The sequence below is a fragment of the Ambystoma mexicanum genome, chromosome 6q (assembly GCF_040938575.1).
Source record: "Ambystoma mexicanum isolate Mex_15411 chromosome 6q, UKY_AmexF1_1, whole genome shotgun sequence".
NCBI lineage: Eukaryota > Metazoa > Chordata > Amphibia > Caudata > Ambystomatidae > Ambystoma > Ambystoma mexicanum.
The window spans coordinates 1,676,301,095-1,676,309,633 of NC_090937.1; positions in this window are offsets into that span (position 1 = coordinate 1,676,301,095).

The following is an 8,539-nucleotide window of genomic DNA, read 5'->3' on the forward strand; positions in this document are numbered from 1 at the left end:
TCAGGGTTTGTTGCAGGAATTGGCACCACATTAAATCTATTTATTTTATCAGTTATAAAACAACAAGCAATTTTAACTAAACAGCCGTTTTTTATTGCTTTTATAGATTTTAAACAAGCATTCAATACTGTGTCAAGACAAGTTTTATGGCAAAAACTCATAGATACTGAATGCCCTGTATACATTAGGTTTTTAATTCTTACATTTTATTCTGAAACTACTATAAGAATTAATCTTACATCAAATGGATTCCTATCGGAGCCGATCAGAACAAATTCTGGCCTAAAACAAGGATGTCCATTTGCTTCAATCTTGTTTAATTTCTATATTAATGACATTTGTACTGCTTTTAATTCTACTCGTTCGTTTCCACCAAAACTAGACAACCATGAAATATCATATTTATTGTATCCAGATGACCTTGTATTAATAGACAGAACGCCGATTGGGTTACAGAGAAAGCTTCTGGCATTATCAGAATATGCCACTAGAAATAAATTAACAATCAACACTTTCAAATCCAATATACACGGTATACAGCATAGTCGCTCATCAGCTAAATTCAGTTTTAACTGGAAACTAGGAAACTGCAATCTAAACCATGTTCAAGAATACAAATATCTAGGTGTGAATCTGAATACACATCCTCTTGACATACCATACCAAAGTGAGATTGCTGCTAAAATGAGACTACTTGCTATACAGGGTAAAGCGCTACAAAGGAATTATGGAAAATTCTCTATTATCCCGTCTAGGATATTTTACTTACAAAAGGTTGTGCTAACCATAATTTATGGAAGCCAAACCAAAATTAATCCCAAAGCCGTCAAGTGGGACCTCATTGAGGGCATCTTTTGGAAGCATATTCTACCGGTCCCTGCTTGTACTCCGATTGCCCTCATCAGATTTGAACTGGGTCTTATATCGCTAAATGCTTCAGTTTCTTGGCTCATGCTAGCCTTATACAGGAAATGTCTAATTGCTACTGATACAACCATTAATCTATTTCCTGTACTTAAAAAAAGTTCTTGATAAACCAATGTTTAAACCACTGTTAGAATGGAAAAATTGTTGTCTTTTAATACTTCATGAAGTTGACATCTCGTTAGAACAACTATTAGAATTTCCTGATAAGGCCAAACTAAAATTATGGAGAAGTGACTGGATTAATATCATTGAGCAAATCAAGGCATACCAAACATTTAAAAAAGGTGACTTCCATTTGCGAGCTGTCAACGTTTTACCACAATATTTAATTAAACAATATTTAATGACATTTCCTGACAGAAAGTATGCCGATGCGTTCTTGCGGTTTCGGTTCAATTTACTTCCTACAAAAGAAAAATTAGCTTCATATAACCACTTGGCAAATTTATCTAGAACATGCACTTATTGTAAAGACGTTGAATCCATCGAGACAACAAGACATCTTCTAGTTGACTGTCCATCGTTGTTAGACATAAGAACTCTTTATCTTTATAAACATTTTAAACACAGTTCATTATTAACTAAAGATGAACTGTGGGATGCAATATTTAATACTTCCAATACCTCACTTATCATAGATACCATACAATTTCTGAAAGAACTTAATCTGTTACCATTTAGTTAATTATGACTGTTAGAGGTGGGACAGTCCGATGTTATTCAGTTCTAAGGTGTCACGATTGAATGATTGCAACATTTAGGTACAAGGAAATGTTGTCTTCCCTACTTAATTATTGTCATGATGTCAAAGTACTACAAACAATTATATATGGTCATTTTAAAAAGCAAATTTTAAATGTTTTTCATACTCAATGTTTATCAAATTTTATTTATTCGTTTAAGAAAATCCTTGTATGAAAACGGTGTTACTCACTATTGTGAATATTTTATTGTAGCATCTATATTTGTTTTCTAGATTAATTGCTTAATGTCATTTGTATATGTGCCTAAATGCTGTTTAAATAACTAGTGTACAATCGTGTGAAATGAAATGAGAACGTAAATAAATGAAAAAAGTTGTTAATTCAACTAAAACAATGTATTCAATAAAAAATAAATAAAAAAAGAAAATCGGTTACATATAGAGAATCGGTATCATACATGTTCAGTGAACAGACAACAAGATAGCAGTATCTTAGTGGTGAGGCAAGGAGCTCAGCCAGCCTTTTATGCTGGCTTTGAAGGGGAGGAAGGAAGGTTCCTGTCTGAGAGGGATGGGGATGGCGTTCCATCATTTGGCAGCTTGGCCAGGGAAGCTGCCTCCTCCGGCAGTTTTGAGATTGAACCTAGGTACCACCAGGCTATGGGAGAGAGAAGATCTGGTGGTTTGTGCATACAGATTTTGTCTGCCAAATATTTTGGGGCTGAATTTGTGAGGCATTTGTGCGTGATGGCCAGCTTGCATAGTGTGATTCTATCACGGATGGGCAACCAGTTGGCGCTATTTCTGTGAGTGGATATATGACAGGATCTGGGGAGACTGGGTGCAGCTCTTAGTGAGTTATTTTGGAGTACTTGGAGCCTATTTAGATTTCATTCAGATGACCCAAGGACAAGTGTATTGCAGTAATCAAGTTTGGATAGAGAGTGCTCTAGCTAGCGTTAGACATCTGCTTGTGGAAAGATAGGATTTGCAACTGTAGATCAATTAGTTAGTATAGGCCGTGGAGGACGCAATACTGCTGACATGTTTTTTAAGAGAAAGAGTTGAGTCAAGATAGACCTCCAATGTTTTAATCTCTTTGGAGGCGTTATTTATGTTGCCGTCAATGACGAAAGTCGTGTATCTGGTGTCGAGTTTGTTCAGGCATGCCTGTGTACCAACGATCATTAACTTGGTTTTATTGTCATTGCGGTATAAACTGTTGGTGGCCATCCATGCTTGGATTTTGCTGTAGATGTTGTTTAACAATTTTGAGTCATGTTCAAAACAGCCAGTGAGGGGGATGAGGACTTGGGTGTCATCTACCTAGTTGGTGTAGATGACACCCAACTTGTCCAGGCGGTCAAAGAGTAGCTTTGTAAAAATATTGTATAGTGTGGGAGACACACAGGATCCCTGAGGAACGCAACACAGTAGCAGTGTGGGATCAGCTGAAACAGAGGGTGAAAAGACTCTTGTAGTCCGATTTAAGAGAAAGGATTTAATCCAGTCAGATGTATTGGTGGAGAATGCTGCCGCTGTTTTAAGGTACTTGGTAAGAATTTGGTGGTCGATGAGTTCAAAGGCATCGGAAAGGTCTAGAAGTAGGAGGACTGCTAGCCTGCCTTTATCTTTCGCCTCGTCCATTTGAATCTTAAGATCTGGCAGGGCTGTCTCAGTTCCACGTCTGGGTCTGAATCCCGATTGTCTGAGTCCGAGGAGTTCATTTTCCTCTAAGTGCTTCTGGATTTACAGGTAGGCCACTCGATCCAAGATTTTTAGCAGGAATGGGATGGTGGCAATGGGCCTGTAGGTAATGGAGACATTAGGGTTGAGGTTGATTTTTTTTTTTTTTTGTAACGGCATAACCCACGCTTCCTTGAGCTTATTGGGTACCTGATTGGATGAGAATGAGGAGTTTATCAAGGAGGTGATGAAAGGGGCTAGGTGTTTAGCTCCCTCTTTTATGATGGATGTTGGGCAAATATCTCCTTGGCAGTGAGATGGTTTTAGACTTTTTATGATGCCTTCAACTTCCTTAGGAGTCACTTGAGAGAAGGAGAAGGGAGTGCAGGGTCGAGGGTTTTTCGGTGGGTCGGGGGCATTGTGAAGATCAAGAGTAAGGCTTGTTTTTTTGGCTTTGATCTTGTTTTGGAGTAAAGTGATTTTATCTGCAAGGGCTTTCTGGATTTTTGTGCAACATTCTGCGTTTTTGATGCAGTCCTGGGTGGGAGGTGCGGCGGATTCAAGCTCTTTTAGTTCCTTAGTACTGGATTTTGCATTATGGATTCTGGAATTATAGGTTTCTTTTTTTGCAGAGAGGATAGCTGCTTTGTAGATAGTGGATGCTGAGGTGAATGCAGTTTTATTGTTGGTCGTAGGTGATTGTCACCAGGTTGATTCAGCGGATCTTTTGATGTGTCTGAGGCTTTTTAATTCTGGGGTGAACCATTTATTATGGTGGGCCAAGGGTTTGGCCTTCCTGAGTTACAGAGGGGCAGCAGAGTCTAGTGCCGACTTAAGAGCATTGTTCTAGATATCTACCAAGTTAGTAGGGTCGAGCTTGCTAAATTTGGTCTTGTGGAGGATGTCATTGATGAGGGGTTGGAGTCTATCAATGGTGATATTGTGTCAGTTTCTAGAGAGTGAGGGGGTGCTAGTGTTGCTTTGGAGGGGGCTAGTCCAGGGATGGAGAATAGTATGAGATGATGATCTGACAAGGCTACAGGTTTGTTTTGGGTAATGGAGACAGAGCAGTTAAGGTCTGACACCCAGTCCAGCGTTCTGACTTTGGCGTGGGTAGGTGATGTGATTTTGTGTGTAAATCCCAAATTAGAGATAGCATTGTCCACTGCTAAGGTGAGATGATTGTTAGGGTCATGGAGTCCAAGATTCAGATAACCAAGGAGGATAGTTTTGGATCCCAGTTTGGTGCGAGTGGAGAGGAGATTTAGGATGTCATCCTCAAAAGAGGGAGGGGTCGGGGGGGGGTGATAAATGAGGTGCAAGAGTATAGTTTGGGTAAAAGAGAGTAAGTTTCACTGATAGGAGCTCGGCAGATGAGAGGCTGGAAGTGGGAATAGCTCTGAGGGTAAGGTTGGTTTTGGCAATGAAGGCCACTGCACCGTCTTTACCTGTCGTTCTGTTGGCTCTGATAATGGTGTAGCCTGATAAGGCTAGGGAGAGTGCGGGGCCTGCTGCATGGTGTAACCAGGTTTCTGTAAGAGCCAAGAAGTCTAGGCTGTTTGCAATGATGAGATCTGTGATCTCTGAAGCATGGGCGACGATGGATCTAGCATTGATAAGGGCTCCTTTGATTTTAGGGGCTGGTGAGGTGATCGTGTTAGGAGTGTGCGCAAGGTTCCAGGAAATATGACAGGCTGTGTTTTAGCTGGTATCAAGTTTGAAGTTTTTCGTATTGAAGGTATTTTTGTGTTTTGGAAAGCGAGAGCCTAGTCTCTGGTTTCTGATGTGGACTGGGAGTGGGATGAGTGTTGTTGGTGGCGTAGTGAAGCGTAGTAACCATTTGTGAGGGGTGATAGTAGGTCACTGGTTGCTGTTATAGGGGGTAGTGTACTGGAAGTTCTGTGGGTGAAAGTGGGTGGTATAGGTAGATAGTGAGAAGGGGTGCCTGTCTGAACTAGAGGAAGGAATGAGGCCAAGGCCAAAGTGGCTCTGTGAAAGGAGGACATGGTGGTGCGACAAATAACGGGCTTAGGATAGTGAGAAGAATAGGATGGTGGCACTGTAGGAAGGTTATTGCCACAGAGAGTGCACAAAGCGGCGTAAAGAGAGCTCTAAGCTGCTTCAATAGTCAGTGCAATGTGCACAAAGTATGCAGAGAGACTGGGCAAACTGTCAGCAGTAGGCAGATTCAATAGGTACTACAGTGGGGACAGTATGCTATTTTAAATCAATGCAATGGGCACAGTAGGCTATTTGAAATACATGTAATGGGCACAGTAGGCTATTTCATATCAATGCAATGGAGTAGGCTATTTCAGATCAATGCAATGGGCACAGTAGGCTATTTCAGATCGATGCAATGGGCACAGTAGGCTATTTCAATCAATACAATGGGCATAGTAGGCTATTTCATATCAATGCAATGGGCACAATAGGCTATTTCAAATAAATGCAATGGAGTAGGCTGTTTCAAATCAATGCAATGGCCATAGTAGGCTATTTCAAATCAATGCAATGGGGTAGGCTATTTCATATCAATGCAATGGGCACAGTAGGCTATTTCAAATCAATGCAATGGAGTAGGCTATTTCAAATCAATGCAATGGGCACAGTAAGCTATTTCAAATCAATGCAATGGAGTAGGCTATTTCAGATCAATGCAATGGGAACAGTAGGCTATTTCAAATCAATGCAATGGCGTAGGCTACTTCAGATCAATGCAATGGGCACAGTAGGCTATTTCAGATCAATGCAATGGGCACACTAGGCTATTTCCGATAAGTGCAATGGGCAGAAAGTATGCAAGGAGAGTAGGCATGCTGATTGCAAATATAATATTACTATGTTCTACCAGAAGCCGCTGCAATTGTTTGAAGATAAGGCACACTGTTGCCTAGAGACCGAGTATAGCCTTGGTTTCATTCCGCATTGAGCCAGCCATTTTATGGTCAGGCGATGCACGATTCGATGTTTGTTCGTTGAAGAAACAGCTGATTTGGGCAGATCGGATCACGACTCAAGCAGATATGCAGGCATCCAGGGGGGTATCACGACAGTGTGGAAGCAAAGCCTGCATCAGGGTCTCGGCCATTGACCATTAGATCTAACTTAGCCTAAGAGAAGCCTGCATCAGGGACGCAGCCACTGACCATTGGATCTTAGTTAGCCTAAGGGAAGCCTGCATCAGAGACTCAGCCACTGACCATTAGATACTACTTAGCCTAAGGGAAGCCTGCATCAGGGACTCAGCCATTGACCATTAGATCCTACTTAGCCTAAGGGAAGCCTGCATCAGGGACTCAGCCATTGACCATTAGATCTAACTTGACCTAAGGGAAGCGTGCATCAGGGACTCAGCCATTGACCATTAGATCTTACTTAGCCTAAGGGAAGCCTGCATCAGGGACTCAGCCATTGACCATTAGATCCTACTTAGCCTAAGGGAAGCCTGCATCAGAGACTCGGCCACTGACCGTTAGATCTTACTTAGCCTAAGGGAAGCCTGCATCAGGGACGCAGCCACTGACCATTGGATCTTACTTAGACTAAGGGAAGCCTGCATCAGGGACTCAGCCACTGACCATTGGATCTTACTTAGACTAAGGGAAGCCTGCATCAGGGACTCAGCCACTGACCGTTAGATCTTATTAGCCTAAGGGAAGCCTGCATCAGGGACGCAGCCACTGACCATTGGATCTTACTTAGACTAAGGGAAGCCTGCATCAGGGACTCAGCCATTGACCATTAGATCTTACTTAGCCTAAGGGAAGCCTGCATCAGGGACTCAGCCATTTGCCTGCATCAGGGACTCAGCCATTGACCATTAGATCTTATTTAGCCTAAGGGAAGCCTGCATCAGGGACTCAGCCATTGACCATTAGATCTTACTTAGCCTAAGGGAAGCCTGCATCAGGGACTCAGCCATTGACCATTATATCTTACTTAGCCTAAGGGAAGCCTGCATCAGGGTCTCAGCCATTGACCATTAGATCTTACTTAGCCTAAGGGAAGCCTGCATCAGGGACTCAGCCATTGACCATTAGATCTTACTTAGCCTAAGGGAAGCCTGCATCAGGGACTCAGCCATTGACCATTAGATTTTACTTAGCCTAAGGGAAGCCTGCATCAGGGACTCAGCCATTGACCATTAGATCTTACTTAGCCTGAGGGCTCAGCCATTGACCATTCGATCTTACTTAGCCTAAGGGAAGCCTGCATCAGGGACACAGTTACTGACCATTAGATCTTACTTAGCCTAAGAGAAGCCTGCATCTGGGACTCGGCTATTGACCATTGGATCTTACTTAGCCTCAGGGAAGCCTGCATCAGGGACTCGGCTATTGACCATTAGATCCTACTTAGCCTAAGGGATGCCTGCATCAGGGACTCGGCCACTGACCATTGGATCCTACTTAGCCTAAGGGATACCTGCATCAGGGACCCATTTTGCAATCCTTCCAGGCTAATGGAACATAAGCAGGTATGATGCCCTCCAAGTCCCTGCTTACAGGCTGTGGCACGCCTCAGGGTCTGCCTTATACCCCATCCTAGACATTCCCTGTTCTGCTCCTGACTAGGCTAATCTTCCCCTACAGCTTCAGATTCTACGGCTATGACACTCCTATCTTCATATGCTTAGTTGAGAGCCCAGAGAAGCCTTCATTATACTTTCAGAGCTGTCTGCTAACTGTGAACGAGTGAATGTTTTTTCACTGGCTAAAGCTGAACTCTGACATAACTGTATATTGTTTGTTGGAGTTGCACTGGCAACTGGAGAGGCGTTTCTTAACCTTCCTCCTCAGATATCAGTTGCTACAACACTACTTGTCCCCAGACTTGACTATGGTGATGACATTTTCCTCTGGGCTCTCTGGTGTATGTGGAAAACATCAGGTGGCACCAAAAGTGCTAACCTGCTTCTTTCAGGCGTTCAGAAAGGGGACGATATCACACTGTTTCATGACAATCTGAACCGGCTGCCTGTGATGTCTCAGATTGGGATTAAGGTGCGTTGTTTAGCTGATTGTGCCTTTTTACTGCACAGCCTTAGCCCACCCCTCAAATATGGTGGCAGTCCACCCCCCTTACGGCAGTCCACCCTTGACTGCCATGGACCTTTTCAGACCAGGGCCTTGGATGAGGATTTCCTGTAGCCAGGTGGTGTACCCTTTTTGGTTTTAGTTCTCTATATCTGCAAGGTGCACAGCGCCACGGGACATCTGA